Source organism: Scyliorhinus torazame, chromosome 5 (assembly GCF_047496885.1).
Source record: "Scyliorhinus torazame isolate Kashiwa2021f chromosome 5, sScyTor2.1, whole genome shotgun sequence".
In the NCBI taxonomy this organism is placed as follows: Eukaryota; Metazoa; Chordata; class Chondrichthyes; order Carcharhiniformes; family Scyliorhinidae; genus Scyliorhinus; species Scyliorhinus torazame.
This window is the reverse complement of record NC_092711.1, coordinates 283521107-283527052: the sequence shown is the minus strand read 5'-3', so window position 1 is coordinate 283527052 and position 5946 is coordinate 283521107. Positions and strand designations below refer to the sequence as shown.

The window sequence follows — 5946 nt, the reverse complement described above, 5'->3', positions numbered from 1 at the left end:
CTTGTGTGCACCACAAGAGGTTCATGCAGGTCAATACCAGATTGGTTGGGAGTTGTTATGATGTACTAATACTGCAGCAGTCCAACATTCCAGGCCTTTCCATTCCAGGAAACAGGTTCAAGGACTTGTTTATCAAGAACAAGTGCCTTCAAACCAGGTTAATGACACCTGTGAGGAAGCCCAGCAGCAGCACTACAACAAGAGCCACACGATCACCAGGCTTGTCATTGATCGAGTTATCAGAATGTCGAAGATGCACTTGCGATGCCCAGATGAAACTCCCTCAGCCAACTAGGGTGTACAGAGAGCAGTACTGTACTTTACCCTGCGCAACATAGCGCAATGAATGGAAAATGACGAAGGGGATCATCACTAATCTTCGGATAAGAAGAACATAGAGAAAAAACGAGGAGGAGAAAATGAAGATGGAGAACCCATTACTAGTTGGCTTCACTGCTGCCAGGAATGCTTTAATATTGCAGTAAAACATAAGAAATGAAATCATCCAATACATTCCACCATTAAGATTATTCCCATCCTTCCCTTTGCTAAATAGTCTTTTGAACACTCATTCACCAATTCAACATCAGCTCAATCAATCTCGTCTTCCATTGACATTATGAAACAGGTGAACGTGTGCATTGGATCTTGAGAAACAGTGCGAATCAATAAATGTTACGAGGCGTGACAAAAAACTAATAAAACTTAGCAACAGAACATTTTGTCAAACAACCACTTGCAAGCTTGTGATGAATTATAATTTCTTCAGCGTACACTTTTTATCGCTTTTATGTAGTGTCAGAAAAGGTCCATATAGATTCCTGCCCTGGTTGCAGAGATACTTCTGTTCTGTGTTCTCTGGGTTTGAAGTGCCTGATGGCCTCACCAAGGACAGCTCCAACTGTACCTGTGCCAGGGCAGATTTGATCATCGGCAGCCAGCATGTCAGGTGGGTGGGGATGCAACTGATGGGCTTTGGGTTGCTTTGAGAGGAGGTTCCACTTTCCTACCCCCTTTCACCGTCCAACCTCTCCTCGGTCAGTGTGACATCACTCCTAACATCCTCTATAGAGAATAACGACAAAGAAAAGAAATTGGTCATTCTACTTAAAGAGGCAGATAAATTGGCGTCCAAAGTCTGCATGGCAATGACCTGCACAAAATAATTGAGAGCCTCATTCAAAGCTCCACAGAAGCGTTCACTGTCGCCATAACAGGCACTTTGCTATTTCCTGCACCATTAATCCACCAGTGATTGTGTTTGGTTCTTCCATCCTGCATGGAGAGTTTGCATGGGAGTTTTTCTAGTGTCTGGCTCAGTTAACATTCTCTTCTTAATGATAACCTTTGGCTGTGCCCAGTTCAGCTGAGTTTGGAAAGGATTGTGTCCCCCATTATCAACTTCCCACATCAATTCCTCCTACCAGTGTGTGTTTGTTTTCACGAGTTGAAAACCCAAAAAACTATTAAGTGGACCTGCAGAAATGTGAGTAGCTGTGCTAATGTATAACTGTGACTTTACATCCGCAGAAGAATTAAGGGTCTCTGAGAAATCATCCTCATGGATGTGCTGTGACATTTGCTTTTTGTGTGAAACACTGGATGGAAAAAGAAAAGGATGTCATCCAGTTGTGACAAATACACGAACCTGACAATCACCATCGTCAGTTTTGTCATTGTTCAGTCAGTATATGCATGTCAGAGATATTTGTAATCCTGACACCAACTATCTACAAGCTCCCTGTCTCTCCATCTCCGACTGAGAGGAACAGCGAAGTGCCACATATCTCCACATTCTACTCCTCGCTTGAAATGCACTTTTCGTAACAGCTTATCTCCAGATCTGCCCCCTCCTGTCCATTTTGTGTTCTCTTCTCATACAAACAGTGAAAAACAGACCTGTGAGTGAGAGAAGGTCAAGTATTCAGCTAATTGATTCAGTGCCTTCAGTGAGGGTGCCTTCAGTGAGGGTGATGATAAGACAGATGCATCAGATTGCATGAGGATTGGGGTAAGTGGCAGCGAAGGACAGATAAATGGGAAATTGGTGAAGTGCATTGAGAGTGAAGGCTGGGTGCTCTCTGCAAGTTGAGTGCTTGTGAGGATTGATAAGATACAGAAAATGTAGCAAGACTGGGTGAAGGGATGAAGGGGGCTTAAACCGTAGGATGTAGTTGAATCAGCCAACAGAGGGAGAATTCGTAATGTCCAAATTACCTAACAGCACACCTTTCGGGACTTGTGGGAGGAAACCGGAGCACCCGGAGGAAACCTACGTAGACACAGGGAGAACATGGAGACACCACACAGACAGTGACCCAAGCTAGGAATCGAACCTGGGACAGTGGAGCTGTGAAGCAACAGTGCTACCCACTGTGCTACCGTGCTGCCTTCTTAAGGAGAGCCATAGGTTTCTTCCATCTTTTGCTGGTGGAGAGTATCTCCCTCATGCTCCAGACACTACCCAGCAATAAATGCAGCTATGCTTCATTGAATATGGATGCTGGACTTGCTCAATGTCCATCATCTACCCTGAATGCTCCAATTTAAATCTCTGTGCGCTTCCTTTACATACAGTTGAGATTACATCATGCAGGTGTTGCAATGTCTGCCGCACCGCTTGAAGATGAAAAACTGCAAAAGTCCAAACTAATTTGGACAACTGAGTTGAAATCACAGATTTGACCTGTTCAATTGACCTCTGGGTTTTTCCCTGCAATTCTACGCACACCACCCACCCCAGTCCATGCTCATAAACTGTCTTCAGATTTGTATCGGGGCCATTGGCTGAGCTTTTACACTTTTGAGCTCATCAGCCCACATTTCCTTTCGATTATGGTGAACGGGAGGAAAATTATGAGGTGGAAGTTGTGAAGTGGTAAACTCCGGCCCTCGTTTTTTTAGAAGGCAATAGCTATTCTGATAATTTGTCTCTGGTTTAGCTCAGTTGGCAGGACAGTTGGTTCGTGATGGAGAGTGACACCAGCAGCACGGGTTCAATTCCCGTACTGGCTGAGGTTATCAACCTTGCCCCTCGCCTGAGGTGTGGTGATCCTCAGGATAAATCACCACCAGTCAGCTCTCCCCCTCAAAGGGGGAAAGCAGCCTCTGGTCATCTGGGGCTATGGCGACTTTACTTACTTACTTTACATTTACTCCACTTACGGAAGCTTTCAGTACATTGCAACAATATTGGATGTTGTTGGAGCTGGGTGGTAATTGAACATTGTGTACCTTGTGTTGCCCTATTATGTATTTTCCTTTTATTTTATTTTCATGTACTTAATGATCAGTTTGAGCTACTCGCAGAAAAATACTTTTCACTGTATCTTGGTACACGTGACAATAAACAAATCCAATCCAACTGAATAAATTACATTTTGTTATTGCTGTTGTGAGTTATCCTCGTTGATTTTAAAATGAATGCTTTCCAGACAGAAACTATTACAACTATGTAAAACAAATTGTATTTGTAATCACAACATGAAAAACTGGTGGTATTTCTGGTTGCTAAATTTGTTTCTTTGGATGTAGCTATCAATTAAAATATTACAACATTCCCTTTTCCGGAAGTTTCGCAATTTAATTCATGCATTTCTGTGGAATTAAACACAAATCAGCTGCTGTCCATGATAGTACTCACAGTGGAATAAAAAAGAAATGCTTATGAAGTAGATTCAGTTCAGGTTATTTGGCCACTTTCCACAGCCGTGTGACTTATCCCATGGACCATGTTGCCTGTCTGCGCGATATAGCACCCATCAAATATTTTGACATTGTCCGCACTATTATCTTTTTCCTTTATCTGGGCAGAAGATTGCATGGCAGTTTTCAGGTCGAAAGCATTATTCAAGTTGATGCCACAAGGTCCAACATTGTCATTTATTACACAACCATTGCCATGGCAACTCCACTGTTATGATAATGAGTATAACGAAAAGCATGTCACCCGCACCCAATCACTTTGTGCTTCAGATCACTGATCTGGTAAATCAAGAATTTTAAACATGACCCCCCCCATCCCCATCTTCATCCCACTCCCCCCTACTTCTTTATGATGCACGTTCAATATTCAGACAACTGAAATGTCCATCTCAAACCTATACTGTCAGCAGAAAACATCAGGTCCTGGTTGAAATGATGCTCATGCCTTGATCTGGCATAATATAATTTTGACTGAGCCACTCAGCTGGGTCCACTTACAAATATTGGATCCAGCAGGCCCCAATTTGCATTCAGTTCATCCACTGTGAATGGCAAACACAGCATCTGAAAATGGAAAGCGCTGCAGTAATCAAACACAGAAGTACAGGACCCATTTCTGAGGCCACTGTGAACTAATTCAGTCAGGGACACAGTTCTTTTAAGTAAAGGAAGCTGTAATAAAAAAGAGAAAATTATGGAAATCGTACAACAGGCCTATCAACACCTGAGAAGCAATAAAGCGAGGGTGTTAGGGATCGAGGAAAAAGCAGATGCTCCTGCCGTAAAGAGGGAATCAAGGAAGCGCATGGCCAATGAACTGCTTAATAGAGAAATTTTAGGAGCTGCGGCTTGTGTTTGGTCCTTTGTACTTTACAAAGGAACTCACCAAAGACTTTGACCAATCTAAACCAGAATCTTTTATTGAGTCTCGTGTGGTAAAACAGCAATCTGATACAGAGCACGTTATCATGATGTCTGCTGACTACTTCACTGAAACTTGCACCTGGCATTAACCATTCACTTGTATGTCTTATTACCCTCTCAATCTTCTTCTGAAGGTGGCCGGATGTGTCTCGCTGCATATTGGAGTCACAGGTCACATGACTTTGGTCTGGAGACCACATGGTGTGTCTGTACTGCCACCTGCTGGTTGGATGTCGCACACCACCCAACTATGATATAGCCCATTGGCATATCACAATACGGCTGATCCAAAAGATTACCTCAGTAGGCAAGAAAAGAACAGAACAACGTGGAAGTACCTTACGATGCTCACATTCTGAGACTATGTGCGGTGGCGGGTGACTCCAGCGGTGCCTTTCCCACTGAGCCAAAATGGCATGGGGCCTCATGCCAGATTCTGCGCTTGGGTCCTCATTAATTATGGTTCCCATCGAGTCTCCTGGTGGGTTGACAGCTGGTCCGTCTGCCCACCATCAGCTCACATTTAAATACCAGTCCAGCACACTTATATCACCCTCTCCAGCCCAACTGGCTTCACCAGACTGCAGGATCTCAGCAACCCAGAGGAAAAAGGCTAGCAGCCTCATGAAGAAATCTTCCCCAATTCAAGCATCATCCCCCGGAGCCTGGGAGGTGCCCATGCCCCACTCACACCTCTACCCACTGCATCTGGAGTCTTCATGTAATTGAAGTGGTAGCCATTTGACCCCATTGTTTTTGAACTTTTCTTGCAGCCTTGTTGGTATTCAGCTTCCCTCCCAAAAGTCTTCCCTCTGCCTTCCATTGTTCATCTTCTTCATTTACCTCATTGCCCCTCTGCCTGCCATCTCGAGCCCTTGTCCTTTTCTCCTTCCTTTCACAGCCCTCCTTCCACATTGCCCCCCCTCGTCTTCATTAGGCCACATCCCGTAGTCTCTCCTGTGCTCCACCCCAGGCTGAAATTCGGACCTTTGTTGTGTTGGCTGCATGAGTCCCACAGACTAGTCCTGTCCATATAGGCACTGGTATGTGGCACCCGGGGAAAGGAGACTCCAGGTGCAGTACTGATCCAACTTGGTGACACAGGAGGGTCCATGGGTTGAGCAGCATAGTGCTGTCCATGAAGATTAGCACGTCATGGAGATGGAGGACAGGAACCGATCTGCCCCAATGGAGTGGTGATCAGTGCATCAGGAGCAGAAAGACTTTGTTACACTCACCTCAAAGTCTCTTGCAAACTGAGGCTTACCTTCTGCACGCCACTCTTTATCATTCGGGTGTTAGACTGATGCAATTTCA

At 44.6% G+C, this 5946-nt stretch overlaps 1 long non-coding RNA gene across 1 annotated transcript; it reads right to left on the bottom strand.

Annotated features, from left to right (window-relative positions):
- Positions 1-437: 437 nt before the first annotated feature.
- Positions 438-3829, bottom strand: LOC140422791 (uncharacterized). The gene is made up of 2 exons (XR_011947608.1): positions 3644-3829; positions 438-1065 (listed from the first exon to the last, which is right to left on the bottom strand). It is a non-coding gene; the product is annotated as an uncharacterized lncRNA (long non-coding RNA).
- Positions 3830-5946: the final 2117 nt, after the last annotated feature.